The 14,160-nt window shown below is 35.5% G+C and overlaps 1 pseudogene; it reads left to right on the forward strand.

Annotated features, from left to right (window-relative positions):
* Window positions 1-12,360: 12,360 nt before the first annotated feature.
* On the forward strand, window positions 12,361-13,712 carry LOC149996170 (peptidyl-prolyl cis-trans isomerase D pseudogene; annotated as a pseudogene).
* The last annotated feature ends 448 nt before the right edge of the window (window positions 13,713-14,160 follow it).

Below are 14,160 nucleotides of genomic sequence, written 5' to 3' on the forward strand. Positions count from 1 at the left end.
ATCATCAGCGTTTTCTGAAACTTGCCCATCTTTCCCAACTGCAGAGTGCAACAAATGCATTTCAGGTTAATTGCTGTTTCTAGGTAATCAAGCTCTTACTATTATAAATGATTAATAATTTTTCAACATAGATTCCATTATTGAATGTGTCTTTAAATATGCCTTTTAAAAATAACTGTCCCATTTCAAGTGAAGTGTTATTGCAGACCACCACAAGGCCTGTACCTCCAAACTCAGAGGAGGAGCTACAAACATAACTTTTAAAAAGCTTTAACCTTTTATAAAGAGATCATTATTTAGTTCACTATTACACTCACTCAAATTTATATATGTTTTAACTAATCATATGCTAAAGGATTTAGCCCACATGTTTTACTCTTTAAATACATGCAAAGTAATTTTAATATTTTTAGATATCTGATTTTGGAGGAAGAAGTATCTGTAGAATATTATTAATAAGCATCAATTAAAGAAATTATCTTTCCTGGAAAAGTGGAGTGTGGCATAAGGAAATGGTTATTACCCTCATTTCAAACTATTCCTAAAAATGTTTTACTTGAGTGTTTTGGTCAGTGGAATTAAGAGAAAGAAAGAAATATATAATGACTTTGTCCAAAAGAAAAAGGAGCCTAGTTATTTGGTCTGGAAATGGAATCATTTTACAGCCATTTAGGCCTTTAGACACAGAAGTGTTCTGCAGTCCACATCTTTGTTCTCTGTCTCAAGGCCAAACCTGGTGTTCAAGTGGAGGAGGTGACTGGAATACCCTGAACAAAAAGAAGTCATTTATGGCTCAGAGTTTACATAATGCATGTAACCTTCCAGTAGATCTCTTTGTTCTCACTGAGCTGTGACATATGCATGTCATTAAGTCTATTTATCTCTTACAACAAGATGTTAATATCATTAGCATTTTTAATTAAAACTGCTATCTCAAAAATATTATTTGGATTCAGTAAATAAAAAAAGAAAAACTATTCATTTTACCTATCAAAAAACATTGTGTTAAACCTTCTATTTTAAAGGTTTTGGAAACCATAGATTTAGGACCTTCAGATCATGAATATTTTTTCTTTCTACCTTAAATTTTTCCTATCTTATGTTTATTTTGTCATTTATTCATGTAACAGGTACTTAGTGAATCCCTGTTATGTGCATAGTTATTTTAGTACTATAAGGCATTCAAAAGAAGTATGAAAAAGGCACATTCCTATTAAATATTTGAATGACATAAGACAAAAGATTTAGCACCAAAATGAGTGGGGAAAGGAGTTTGAAAGAGAATATTGTTTGGGCAGTAGTTGTCTACAGTAGCTTTATTTTACAGTCATCTTGAAGAAAAACTTGATGAGTAGTTCCTTTCCGCAATCTTCCTTTCAGCATCCTTAACTCCAGGTACTCACTGTCCTCTTGTGACCTTTTCCATTTCTTCTTCAGCAACACAGAGAAACAACACTATTTGACCCAGGGAACCCCACTATGAACTTTTCCTCCCAAGGAAAAGTTTCTTCCCTCTCCTATTCCCATAGCTCATCCAGTCTTCCCTATACAGTAGACTGTCTTCTTGAGATCTTATTTTCTACTAGGAAACACATATGTAAATGAAAGGTGTAAGCTTTCCTACATAGCACATGTTTTCTGGGCTAAGTGACAGAAATGTTTCATTGATGGTAATATTCAACACTAGCTTAGGCAGGGTAGTGATAGTAATATTTGACGAGTCAATCTAGGCAGCAACATGTTCTGCCAATGCAACAGGCTTGTCCATGAAGACAACCTCTATGTTAAACTGGCTTCCCTAGAAATAGGGGTAGATGGGGTGTTGATAGCAATAGATGAGGTGTTAATTGCAAAAACCTTACTTGGAGAGAGCTCCCAATAGATACACCTATAAAAGAGAAACAAATGCAGTTGAGAACAGAGGAGTTTACCCCCAAAAAACTGATTCAACTGAGGTGTCAACAAATCCTTTATGGGGTTCTTAGACTAGGATGACCCTCCAGAGTTGTACTAAATTGAAGCATGAGAGCTGGACCTTTTCTTCCCATATCCAGTCATTGTCCACAAGCCACCCCTTAGAGAGCAGTTCCCTATGGCAGAGGGCAATTTTCTGTGAGAAACACAATGTCAGCTTACAGCAGCCAATGTGCCCAGCAACTGGGGGATGGGCATTTTATTCCTGAAGAGAGAATCTGAGAGGGGACTAAGGTATGAAGCAAGATGAGGGGACTATCCATTAATACTAGGTTGTCCCTAATGCCCAAGTTACTTTTGAGATTAGGCATCCCCATTAACAGTGGATGTTGATATTATTTCCTGACACCTATCCTATATTTGTATTCTATGATCAGTAAACTAAGTTGGATGATTTCAGATGGTTGTCTCAATCACCTCATAGAGCTTCTAGGTGACAGGAACATAGTGCAAGAAACTCTCTAGATAGCCTAAACAATGCTTGATGATTCTAGTACAGTGAACTTTTAATTTGACGCTGCTGTTAGAGCTACAAGAATGCTAGCAACACAATAAGTTCAGGCTTTTAAATTCATATATTCAAAAGAAAATTATGAATATAACTGAAAATTTCTTACCCTTGTAATGAGGCAAGAAACTTGGGTCTTTATGAAACTTTTACACATTTATACAACATGGAAGCAAAAAAAATCTTCTGAATAATCATAATTTTGCAAACCCTTGATTCCTCAACTAATTAAGATGGGATTTCATACTTTCATTTTTTAATCATTTTTTAATTTTTCAATTACATTGACATAGATTATTATATTATTTTAAGGTTTACACCCCAGTTATTAGACATTACATAACTTCCTAAGTGATCATCCTGATAAATCTCACACCCATATAACATCATTCATAGTTATTAGAATATTATTGACTATATTTCCTATGCTGGACTTTATATCTGTGAAAGTATTCTATAAAACCAATCTGTACTTCTTAATTCTTTCACCTTTTTCCCACATTCCCCCAACACCCCTCCCATCTGGCAACTGTCAAAATGTTCTCTGTATCTATGAGTCTATATTTGTGTTCTGCTTCTTCATTTATTTTGTTATTTTTATATTTAGTCACTGATATTTATGCATTTTTGCCATTTTATTATTTATATTTTTAACTTCTTGCTCTTAAAGAAGATCCTTTAACATTTCATATAATACTGGTTTGGTGGTAATGAACTCATTTAGCTTTTTCTTGTCTGAAAAGCTCTTTATCTGTCCTTTAGTTCTAAATGATAGCTTTGCTAGATAGAGTAATCTTGGTGTAGATCCTTGTCTTCCATCACTTTGATTATTTCTTGACAATTCCTTCTGGTCTGCAAAGTTTCATTAGGGAAATCAGCTAACAGTTTTATAGGAACTTCCTTTTAGGTAACTAATTGCTTTTCTATTACTGCCTTCAAGATTCTCTCTTTGTCTTTAACGTTTTGCATTTCAGATATGTTGTGTATTGGTGTGGGCCTCTTTGGGTTCATCTTGTTTGGAATTCTCTGCACTTCCTGGACTGGTATGTCTAATTCCTTCACCAAATTATGGAAGTTTTCTATCATTATCTTTTTCAAATAGGTTTTCAATTGATTGCACTCTCTCTTATCCTCCCATCAACCCCATGATGTAAATGTTGGTACACTTGACATTTTACCAGAGGCTCCTTACACTATTCTCATTTTTTTAATTATTTTTTCTTTTTGATGTCCTGATTGGGTGTTTTTTGTTAGTTTGTTTGTTTGTTTTTGTTTTGTTTCTTTGCTTTTTGTTGTTGCTTTTTTTGTTTGTTTTGTTTTTTGCTTCCTTGTATTGCAAATTACTGGTTTGATCCTTGGCTTAATATACTCTACTGTTGATTTTCTGTAAATTATTCTTCATTTCAGTTAGTGTTTCCTTCATTTCTGACTGGTCCTTTGTTGGCTGTTGATAGTATCACTAAGTTCATTGAACATCCTTATAACCAGTGTTTTGAACTCTGCATCTAGTAGATTGCTTGTCTCCATTTTGTTTAGTTCTTTTTCTGAAGTTTTATTCTGTTGTTTCATTTGGAAGATGTTTCTTTTTCTCCTCATTTTGATAGCCTCCCTGTGTTTGTTTCTATGTATTAAGTAGAGCTGCTACATATTTAAGGCTTGGAAAACAATGTAGGTTTTCCATAAGATCCAGTGGCACTGCTTCCTTGATCACTGTGTGGGCTGTATACACCCCTCTCTTGTAGTTGAGCCTTGATCGCTGTTGACATGTCTATCAGAGGGGTTTACCTCCAGGCCAATAGCTGCAAGGATTGGCTGTGACCACTGACCACTGATCTCTGACCACCATGGAGGATCAGCTGTGCAGAAGTCTACCCCACAGAGAAGGACTTACTTCAGCAGGGCTCTGGTGCCCACAGTCTGTCCCTTGAGTGTGTCACATGTAGAGGTGGTTGAGTGGTGATGCTTCAATGTGGTCTAAAGCTGTCTACTGGGTGCACTGGCTCTGGGGCTTCCCATGAGGTATAGACCAAGGAAATTCACTGCCTGTCTTCTGCCCAGGGTCACCCAGCATGAGCTACAAAATAATCTGCTTATTGCTGCTACTTGTGCTGGACTTGGAGGTGCCCAGGAAAGGCCAAGCTGTGAACTAAGGCCAGCTGCTGAAGTTTCCAGGTTTTGGGACATATATCAAGAGGTATGGGGCTCACTGAGGCCAGATTATGCTTGTTTGAGAAAATTTAAGAAAATCAGAAGCATGGGACAAGACAGGCCATTTGTAAGAAAAAGCAAATGGAAACAATTTGGGTAAGCCCAAAAGTTGGGTGGGGCAGGGCCTCAAGATAACATCAGGTTGGGGCAAACAGTGTGAACCAGGTTAATGGTAACTCAGATATGGCATCCACCTGAAGGCTCTGTGGGAAGAAGATTCATCAAAGGAACAGCAGTTTCTGCCAGCACTTCTGTCTGGGAAAAAGCTGTGCTTCTAGCTCTCACTCTAATGCTGGACTATTCACTTTCTCCACATAAGTCTCTGGTGCTTCTTAAGCTGCTGCTTTAGTGGTGGAGCTCAGGGGGAGTGAGTTCAAGTTAGTCCGTGCATGAGCCTTTTAAGAGTAACTGCCTGAAATTCCAAGTTTCCCTCTCCCTCAGCCTCAATCCCCCCATATTTTGGTTGTTGTTTTTTTTTAATAGCCAGAAGTTATGAGGACTTCTTTTTCTGGCACTGGAACCCTGGGCTGGGAGGTCTGGTGTAGGCCTGTGACCTCTTGCTCTTCAGGGGGACCTCTACAACCAAGATATCCCTCCTGACTTTTATTTGGCACATGTGGGTGTGGAACCAACCCTTCCTGCATCTCTGCCCCTCCTACCGATATCAAATGTTGCTTCTTCTTTTATTCCCTAGTTGTAGTACTTCCATTGATCTGGATTTCAGGGGGTTCTAAATGATGGGTTTTTTTGTAGTTTAGCTGTAATTTTTATGTCAGTATTTTATACTTTCAACTTAGTACAGAGCCTAAATTTTAATTTATAACACTATACTTCTAAAAGGGAATCTCATGACAAGAACAAAGGTCCTCATCTTAGAACAGGCAATTGAACATGGTGCCATTTCATTTGAAATATTCAGACTGAACCTTCTACCAAAAATAACAAGTATTGAATTCAAAACACATTCTACTGGACCAAAAAGTACATCTTCTAATTATCTAGTCTAAATTTATGATGGTCTCAGTCAAGTCTCTAATCTGTTTAGACATACTTTCTTTTGAATCATTTTGTTTGTGACAGATATTCAAAGTTGTTATTTGGGACTCCTTTACATCATTTTGAAATTCAGTTTGTACCCCTTAACAAATCAATTTCTTGAATCATGAGCTTTTTGGCCAGTTTAAAGCTGGATGACTTTTGAATTATAACTTAGAATGTTGAAGGCTATGAGGGATGGCTGGATAAGAATCAAGTATACAAGTCATAAAAATTGACTTCAGTGCAAAGGGTAGGATAATTCAATTATCTTAATGAGCAATTGTATTAAGACTGTTTCTAATTCCCTAAAAAGGGTAAGAACTTTCTAGTAACTAACCTCTAAAGGTATATTTCATGACTCTTCCAGGAAAGGTTATTATACTTAATAAAACAGTTAAAAGATTTGGCACAATGCTTTCTGAAACCCCAAACAAAACAGCCACCTAATTTTGTATTACCCACTCAATTTGAAGGACAAATAGTACTATTATGAGAATACTGTTAAACCTCATTAGCAGAAGCAAACAGATTTCTGTAAGACTGCATGTACAAATATGCAGGGAAACCCTGTAATAAACATGTTTATGAGACCGAAAAAGAAAATTAGAAGTTGGATTCATGTCTCTCTCCACATATACATCTGACTAAAATGTATTGCTGGGGGTGGTGGGAACCTGTAGGAAAGATTAGATAGTTTGGAAATTATCTCTCTCAGTTTCATTGAAAGTACTAATAAGTACAGGTCCTTTTGTCTTTCCCTTTGAGCTTTTAAAAGGCAAGATGTTCATAAAAATATCTAATACTTAAATACTACCTTTCTTCTTCAAAGAGTTTTAAGTACAGTAACTACCTAGTAGGAGAGCCTCTTACCTCAAACCCTGCTAAATCATTGAATGACACATGTTAAAGTACAATCATAGTAGAAAATATGGATAAAATAATTGATCCCAAATCACCCTGTGCTATACAATTGTATAGTGACTGGTTAAAATCTTGAGCCCTTTTATATTCTTAAATATCGACTATATTTTCCAATAACATTTCCTTATTACAAATGAAATAGGTTTGTGCAAAAAATAAAATGTGATCAAGGGAAAAACAGTACAGTGAATTGTTAACTCATTGTGATGGTGACCTCAGAACCTTTAACAGTTCTTTATTTTCATTGTTTGTTTGTTTGTTTTAGGGGCTTAAACAACACAAATTTATTATCTTATAGTTCTGTAGGACTGAAGTTCTACATGGCTCTCCCAGGGCTAAAATCCAGAAGTTGGCAGGGCTGTGTTCCCTTGTGGATGCTCTAGGGGAGGCGCCATATCTTTGTCATTTTCAGCTGCTAGAAGTCACCTAGATTCCTTGACTTTCCCCTTCTTCCATCTTCAAAGCCAGAGACAACAGGTCAAGTTCTCCTCATGTTATATCACTCTGACATTCTGCCCTGCCTCCCCCTTCCACTCTTAAAAGACTTTTATGATTTCATTGGACCAGCCTGGATAATCTGACTTTCAGGTGAACATTATTACAGCAGCATTCTTTTTCAAAAATTTTTGTTGTATTTTTTCCATTACCATTTAGTTCCCTTTTACTCCTCTCCCCCCACAATCACAACATAATTGTCCCTGTCGATGAGTCCTTTTTCCTTTTTGCTCAATCACTGCACCCCCTAACTTGCCCCCTGCCTTAGCTGTCATCTTGCTCTCTATCGATGAGTCTGTCTCTACTTTGCTTGTTAGTTCAGTTTGTTCATTAGATTCTACACATGAGTGAAATAATATGGTATTTGTCTTTCTTTGACTGGTTTATTTCACTTAGGATAGTGTTCTCCATGTCCATCCGTAATGTCACAAAGGGTAAAATTTTTCTTTTTTATGGAAGAATAGTATTCCATTGTGTAAAACATTTCTTTCCTTTTAAAGAATATGATGAGTCCTTTGCTTCATTCCCTCAAAGTATTGTTTAATTTAATAATATTATTTTTTTAAGTTTTATTTTTTATAAGAACATTCTTACTATCATACTTCACTTTTTAAAATTTTATTATTTATAATATTATAAAGATCACACATCCACAGTCATGTAGGAGATGCAAGCAATATAAAATTTTAAGAAATGAAGTAAAACTAATCTGAAAAATCCCATGTTAATTATTGGGGACTATGGTAAACATCTTTTTAGACAGCTATGTTTATGTATTACTAGATGTATATTTTATATATAAACATACACACACACCTATATATGACTTTTTAAAATGTGGCATTAATATAAATGCCTCTTTATAACTTAAGGATAGAGAGGCTACATACAATAGATGTTTGTTCTCTGTACTGGCCAAATAAACAATGAAGTAATCGCCAGTTCTTCAGTTAGTTTTCTACTGCACTAACATAAGTTAACAGGAGTGAGTCACTAATGAAGCTAGTTAACTATCAGTCAGGTTTTGCATTCTACTGCAGAAACTCAGAAAAAGAGAGGATGAGAGAAGGAAAGGATGGAGGAAAGGAGGAAGAAAGGAAGGGAAAAGTAGCTAAAATAAATTAGGTCTTCATTTTTCTCTAGTTATAAGAAATCTAGAAGTAGAAAATCCAGGGCTAGCTAGTGGCTCCATGATGTAATCAGGACCCAAGATCCTTGTATCTTTCAATTCAGCCATTTTAGTGTGCTCATCAATCACATTGTGGTCCCAAGATGGTCACTTTACCTCCCAAAATTGTGTTTGTGTTCCAGAGAGAAAGAAGGGGGAGGTCAAATAGTAAGGAACAAAAACTTTTCAAACCAGCTAAACCTGTTCTCTTTCTAAGGGTTTTCCTGGGCGTCCCACCCAACAATTTCCATTCACATCTTTGAACAGGGTAACATGATTTCCCTTTTCTGCAGGAAGATAGAAAAATATGTTTGTTTTTAGTTTTTATTCTGTTTTGTTGACTTGTAAGAAGGGGAGGATGCACGTTGGGTAGACGACTATCTCTGCCACAATAATCAACATGAAATATTATATATATATATATATATATGAAATATTTTATATATATATATATATATATATATATGGGGGCATGTAATGGAATATGCCCAAGAAACTTGATCTTAGAAAGGAAAAGATAAAATTAGTAAAACTTGTATATAGGTAGAGAAGTTTGAATCTATAAGAGATTGGTTTCAGAATAAATTCTATGATAACTCACAATGAAAAGGAAATTTCTTAATTTTCAATTCATTAACAAATATCTAACGTGAAAAAAACAACAACCATGATGTATAGAAATAGTCCCTACCATTGAGCATCTTGGCGTGGTGACACAGACATTTAAACAAATAATTTTAATATAATATAAAATCCCTGTTGCACTAAGGAGTGCAGAAAGCACTATGAGAGGAATGACAGGGATTTGGAAAGAATAAATATAGAGGTGTGTACATGTGCTCTAGACTTAACAGATAAGTAAAAGTGCATCAGGGGAGTTTTGAAATAAGTGAAAGGCTTTTCAGAATAACAGAGCAATAAAGTTCAATGTGTATCAGGTCCTGACTAGTCCCTTTAAAACATTGAGAAGAAATTGCATGTATAGCCCAGGTTTCTCAGAGTTTGGTCTATGACTCATAATGTATCACAAGTATGATACACAAACCCTACTGATCCTGATTTAATTAAATAAGTGTTTCTCATCAAAGTTTGAGAACCCCAGGTCTAGCCTGATCAAGAAAAACTAGGTCCAAAGACTATCTTGTATTCCTGTATTTTACCCGTCTATTTTTCTATAGAGATAGTCTCACCATATTTATGAGTGATATTGATTTTTTTACTCCTTCTTGGACACTTGTCTTGGACAGTCCCTCCCTTGAGGTCCTGGTCTGACTCTTTCCCACAGAGTCAATTTAGACAGAACAATGCAGACATTGAAGCCCTGTCTCTGAGATTTTGGCCTTTTCATTTTTCCTGTGAAAAATCCCTTTGGTGATCTGGTGAAGCTATGGACCTCCATTTTTTTTTTCTTCTTTTTTTAAATCATTGCTTTTTTTCATTGTATTTTTCCATTACCACTTATTCCCTTATACCCCACCTCCACACACACAAGGACCTCACTTCTAAAAATAATGTTTTTGAATGCATGAAATAAAATTCATAGAGCAAAATAAACCAATTATATTGAAATCAAGTTATCAACATATTTAAAAAGGAAATAAATTTCTATTACTGTTATGTGGTTCTTGATGCACTAAGTGACAAGCAAATATATAAATTATAGGCAGAGTATATTAACATTCATGTTATTGCGCTTAGCTTGAATAAAAGCATTAACAAAGTAATGTACATGTCATATCAAACATGAAAGCATTTTTTTCCTTCCAATTTCATGAACCTCCTGAAATCCTATAAGTCTCTGTGGACCCCACATTAAAAAGTTCTCTTTAGGAGATCATCTAGTTGAGTAGTCCTCAAATCAAGCAGTATTGCCCTCTGTGGTGCATTTGAGAAAAGTGAAAGGGCAATCTGAGTTATCACAATAATTGGGAGAATGCTATTAATAATTAGAAATCAGGAGGGCCAGGATTGCTGGATGACTTGAAATATACTAGGGAAGTCCCATACAACAGAACATGATGCTGTCCTTCATGATTCCCTAATGTCTTGGCATACATACATGTAGGTGAAAATCCTCTCTATAATCACCTGAACTTAAAATCTATCTCCATATAAACACAAAAAAAATATTTGCTGAATTATTCAGAAATGCCATTATGATGTAAATTAAGGGAAAATTATAATTTGTTTTGTTTAAAACTTTAGTGAAGATTGTTCACCATTTTGGAAAATTATGTCACCAATAGCAAGGCCATTCAAAGAATCTGAATCTCAAATAATAACACACCTGTACCTTATAGCTATTATACACGGTGATTTTATATATCAACATGCATATATGGGTATATGTATTATATTCAGCATTTTTATGAAGATGTCAAATATAAAGTAAATATAAAATAAAAAGTAAATAAGATAAATGACAAAATTTAAAATAAAATATGAAGTAAAAATACAGATAATATTCAGTTGAATATTGTTTTACTTCTTGTAAATCCAAATTTAAATTTATGATTAGGTCTAACTATGTGACTACTTCACTATGTGGTCATATCCAAGTATTTACTTACATATCAAAATGTACATTATTTTTGATAACTTACTTTCCTTTTAGTAATACATTATATAGAAGTCACGGCATTGTATTGAAAGCTTATAAAATTTTATATATTGTTAAGTTATATTATCTATATATTTTATTTCATGACATACAGAAGGCATTACAAAATATTTATTACAAAAGGATGTCTCTAGGTCTGATATGACTTAAAGCACCATTTGATTCAGTACAAAATGTTCACAAACCTTCGCTGAAAAAGCTATTAAAATACAGGATTCAGTCTACAAGAAGAAAAATGAAGCCAGAGGAAAAATATTTGGCATGAGAATCAATGAGGAGAACAGAAACAGCTAAAAGTGTTAGTCAATATACGAGTATAAATTAACACATAGGTAAATATATTAATGTTTAATTAAGAAATACATTAGCCATGGCTGGGTGGCTCATTTGGTTGGAGCATTGTGCCTTTAACCATAAGGCTGAGGGTTTGATTCCTGATCAGGGCATATACGTAGGTGGTGTGTTCAATCCCTGGTCGGAGCACATACAGGAAGCAACTGATCAATGTTTCTCTGTCATGTCAATGTTTCTCTCTCTCTCTCTGTCCCTTCCTCTCTCTTAAATCAATAAACATTTCCTTGGGGGAGGATAAAACAGCTATGGGACATTTTTGCAATGGAATACTATTCAGCCATTTAAAAGAAGAAAATTTTACCCCTTGCTACAGTATGGGTGGACCTGGAGAACGTCACGCTAAGTGAAATAAGCCAGTCAGAGAAAGAGAAATACGATATGATTTCACTCATATGTGGAATCTAATGACAAACTGAATTAAACTAGCAAAATAGAGACAGACTCATAGAGAGCAGCTGACAGCTATGGTGGGGGTTAGGGTGTGAAAGGATTGAGATAAAAGGAGAAAAGACTCCTGGACATGGACAACAGGGTGGTGATTGCCAGAGGGAAGAGAGAGTATTAAGGAATAAGTGATAATGGAAAAAATATATAATAAAAAAAAGAAAAATGCCCTGGCTGCTGTAGCTCAGTGGATTGAGTGCTGGCATAAAAACCAAAGGGTCACAGGTTCAATTCCCAGTCAGGGCACATGCCTGGGTTGTGGGCCAGGTCCCCAGATCAGGGCACATGAGAGGCACCACACATTAATATTTCTCTCCCACCTTTCTCCCTTTTCCAAAAATAAGTAAATAAAATCATTTTTAAAAGAAGAAAAAAGAAATACGGTAAACCTTTAGATGAAACAAAAACAGTAAAAAAAAAATGAGAGAGCACTGAAGACACAGGGGAGATATATAAATTAAAAAATAATTTATGTCAAAATAGGTATTGTGCTCAGCAAGAGAATAGAAATAGAAATAAATAAATGTATTAAAAAAAGAAAATAGAATTTATAATTTTCAAGCCATCAGAGAAAATTATGGGTCACATATAAATGTTATTTAATCTATTAGAAAGCTGCAATATAGGTGCTCTCGGGTCTCAGCTACCAGGTGGCCACGCGGTGCTCCGAATCTGCTTCCAAACGTGTCTGCAAGTCAAAATGTCGTTCCCAACACCCCAAGCTAAGCCCTCCAACCCCAGTAATCCCCGAGTCTTCTTTGACGTGGACATTGGAGGTGAGCAAGTTGGTCGAATTGTCTTAGAATTATTTGCAGATATTGTACCCAAAACTGCAGAGAATTTTCGTGCACTGTGTACAGGAGAAAAAAGCATTGGACTCACAACCGGGAAACCTCTCCATTTCAAAGGATGCCCATTCCATCGAATTATTAAGAAATTTATGATTCAGGGTGGAGATTTCTCAAATCAGAATGGGACAGGTGGAGAAAGTATTTATGGTGAAAAGTTTAAAGATGAAAATTTCTACTATAAGCATGACCGGGAGGGTTTATTGAGCATGGCAAATGCAGGCAGCAATACAAATGGTTCCCAGTTCTTTATCACAACAGTTCCGAATCCTCATTTGGATGGGAAACGTGGTATTTGGCCAAGTAATGAAAGGAATGGGTGTGGCAAGAATTCTGGAGAATGTAGAAGTGAAAGGTGAAAAACCTGCTAAATTGTGCGTTATTGCAGAATGCGGAGAATTGAAGGAAGGGGATGATTGGGGAATATTCCCAGAAGATGGTTCTGGTGACAGGCATCCAGATTTCCCCGAGGATGCAGATATAGATTTAAAAGACGTAGATAAAATACTATTAATAACAGAAGACTTAAAAAACATTGGAAATAGCTTTTTTAAATCCCAGAACTGGGAGATGGCCATTAAAAAATACTCAAAGGTTTTAAGATACATGGAAGGTTCAAAGGCTGTAACTGAGGAAGCAGATAGATTGAAGCTGCAACCTGTAGCTTTAAGCTGCATGCTAAATACTGGTGCTTGTAAACTGAAGATGTCAAATTGGCAGGGAGCAATTGACAGTTGTTTGGAGGCTCTTGAAATATACCTGTCAAATACCAAAGCACTGTACCGTAGAGCTCAAGGATGGCAAGGATTAAAAGAATATGACCAAGCATTGGCTGATCTTAAGAAAGCTCAGGAGATAGCACCGGAAGATAAAGCTATCCAGGCAGAACTGCTGAAAGTCAAACAAAAGATAAAGGCACAGAAAGAAAAAGAGAAGGCAGTGTATGCAAAAATGTTTGCTTAATAAGGAATTCATTTATACTTAAATATCACACATTGATGTATAAAGGCAGAAAGAAAATTAAGAGTTTTTGTCTATTACATATGATCCTTAATGTTTCTCCTTCGATACTTCAGTTCCCCGTTGTTTACAGTTTAGGAATACTGATACCTGTTCACTCTTAATAAAAGTGTTATAAACTATTAAAAGAAAAAAAAAGAAAGCTGCAATAGAGGAGAAAGCAAAGAAAAACATGATAAAAAGAAAATACAACTGAGACTGTAGAAATATATTTAAACAGATAAAGAATCACAATAAATAAATGGGCAATACCAATAAAATGATAGAGATTATCAAACTGGATTTTAAAATAAAAAAAAATTAACTCTATACACTATATTGCTTATAAGTTGCACATCTAAAACATAACTGCAAGAGGATACAAGATAGTGGAGGAGTACGTGGAAGCTACACCATCCTCCTCCCAGGACGAGTCTGGACTTAAAACTTAATTGTGGAGAAATCATCTGGAATAACTAACTGAACACTAGCTGGAGAGAAGTCCTATAACCACAGAGAGACAGAGAAGGCTATTTCATCACAATGTGACTGGTAGGAAGTGTGGGGACATGAAAGGACTGGC

Source organism: Furipterus horrens, unplaced genomic scaffold (assembly GCF_987537825.1).
Source record: "Furipterus horrens unplaced genomic scaffold, mFurHor1.1.pri manual_scaffold_12, whole genome shotgun sequence".
Lineage (NCBI taxonomy): Eukaryota > Metazoa > Chordata > Mammalia > Chiroptera > Furipteridae > Furipterus > Furipterus horrens.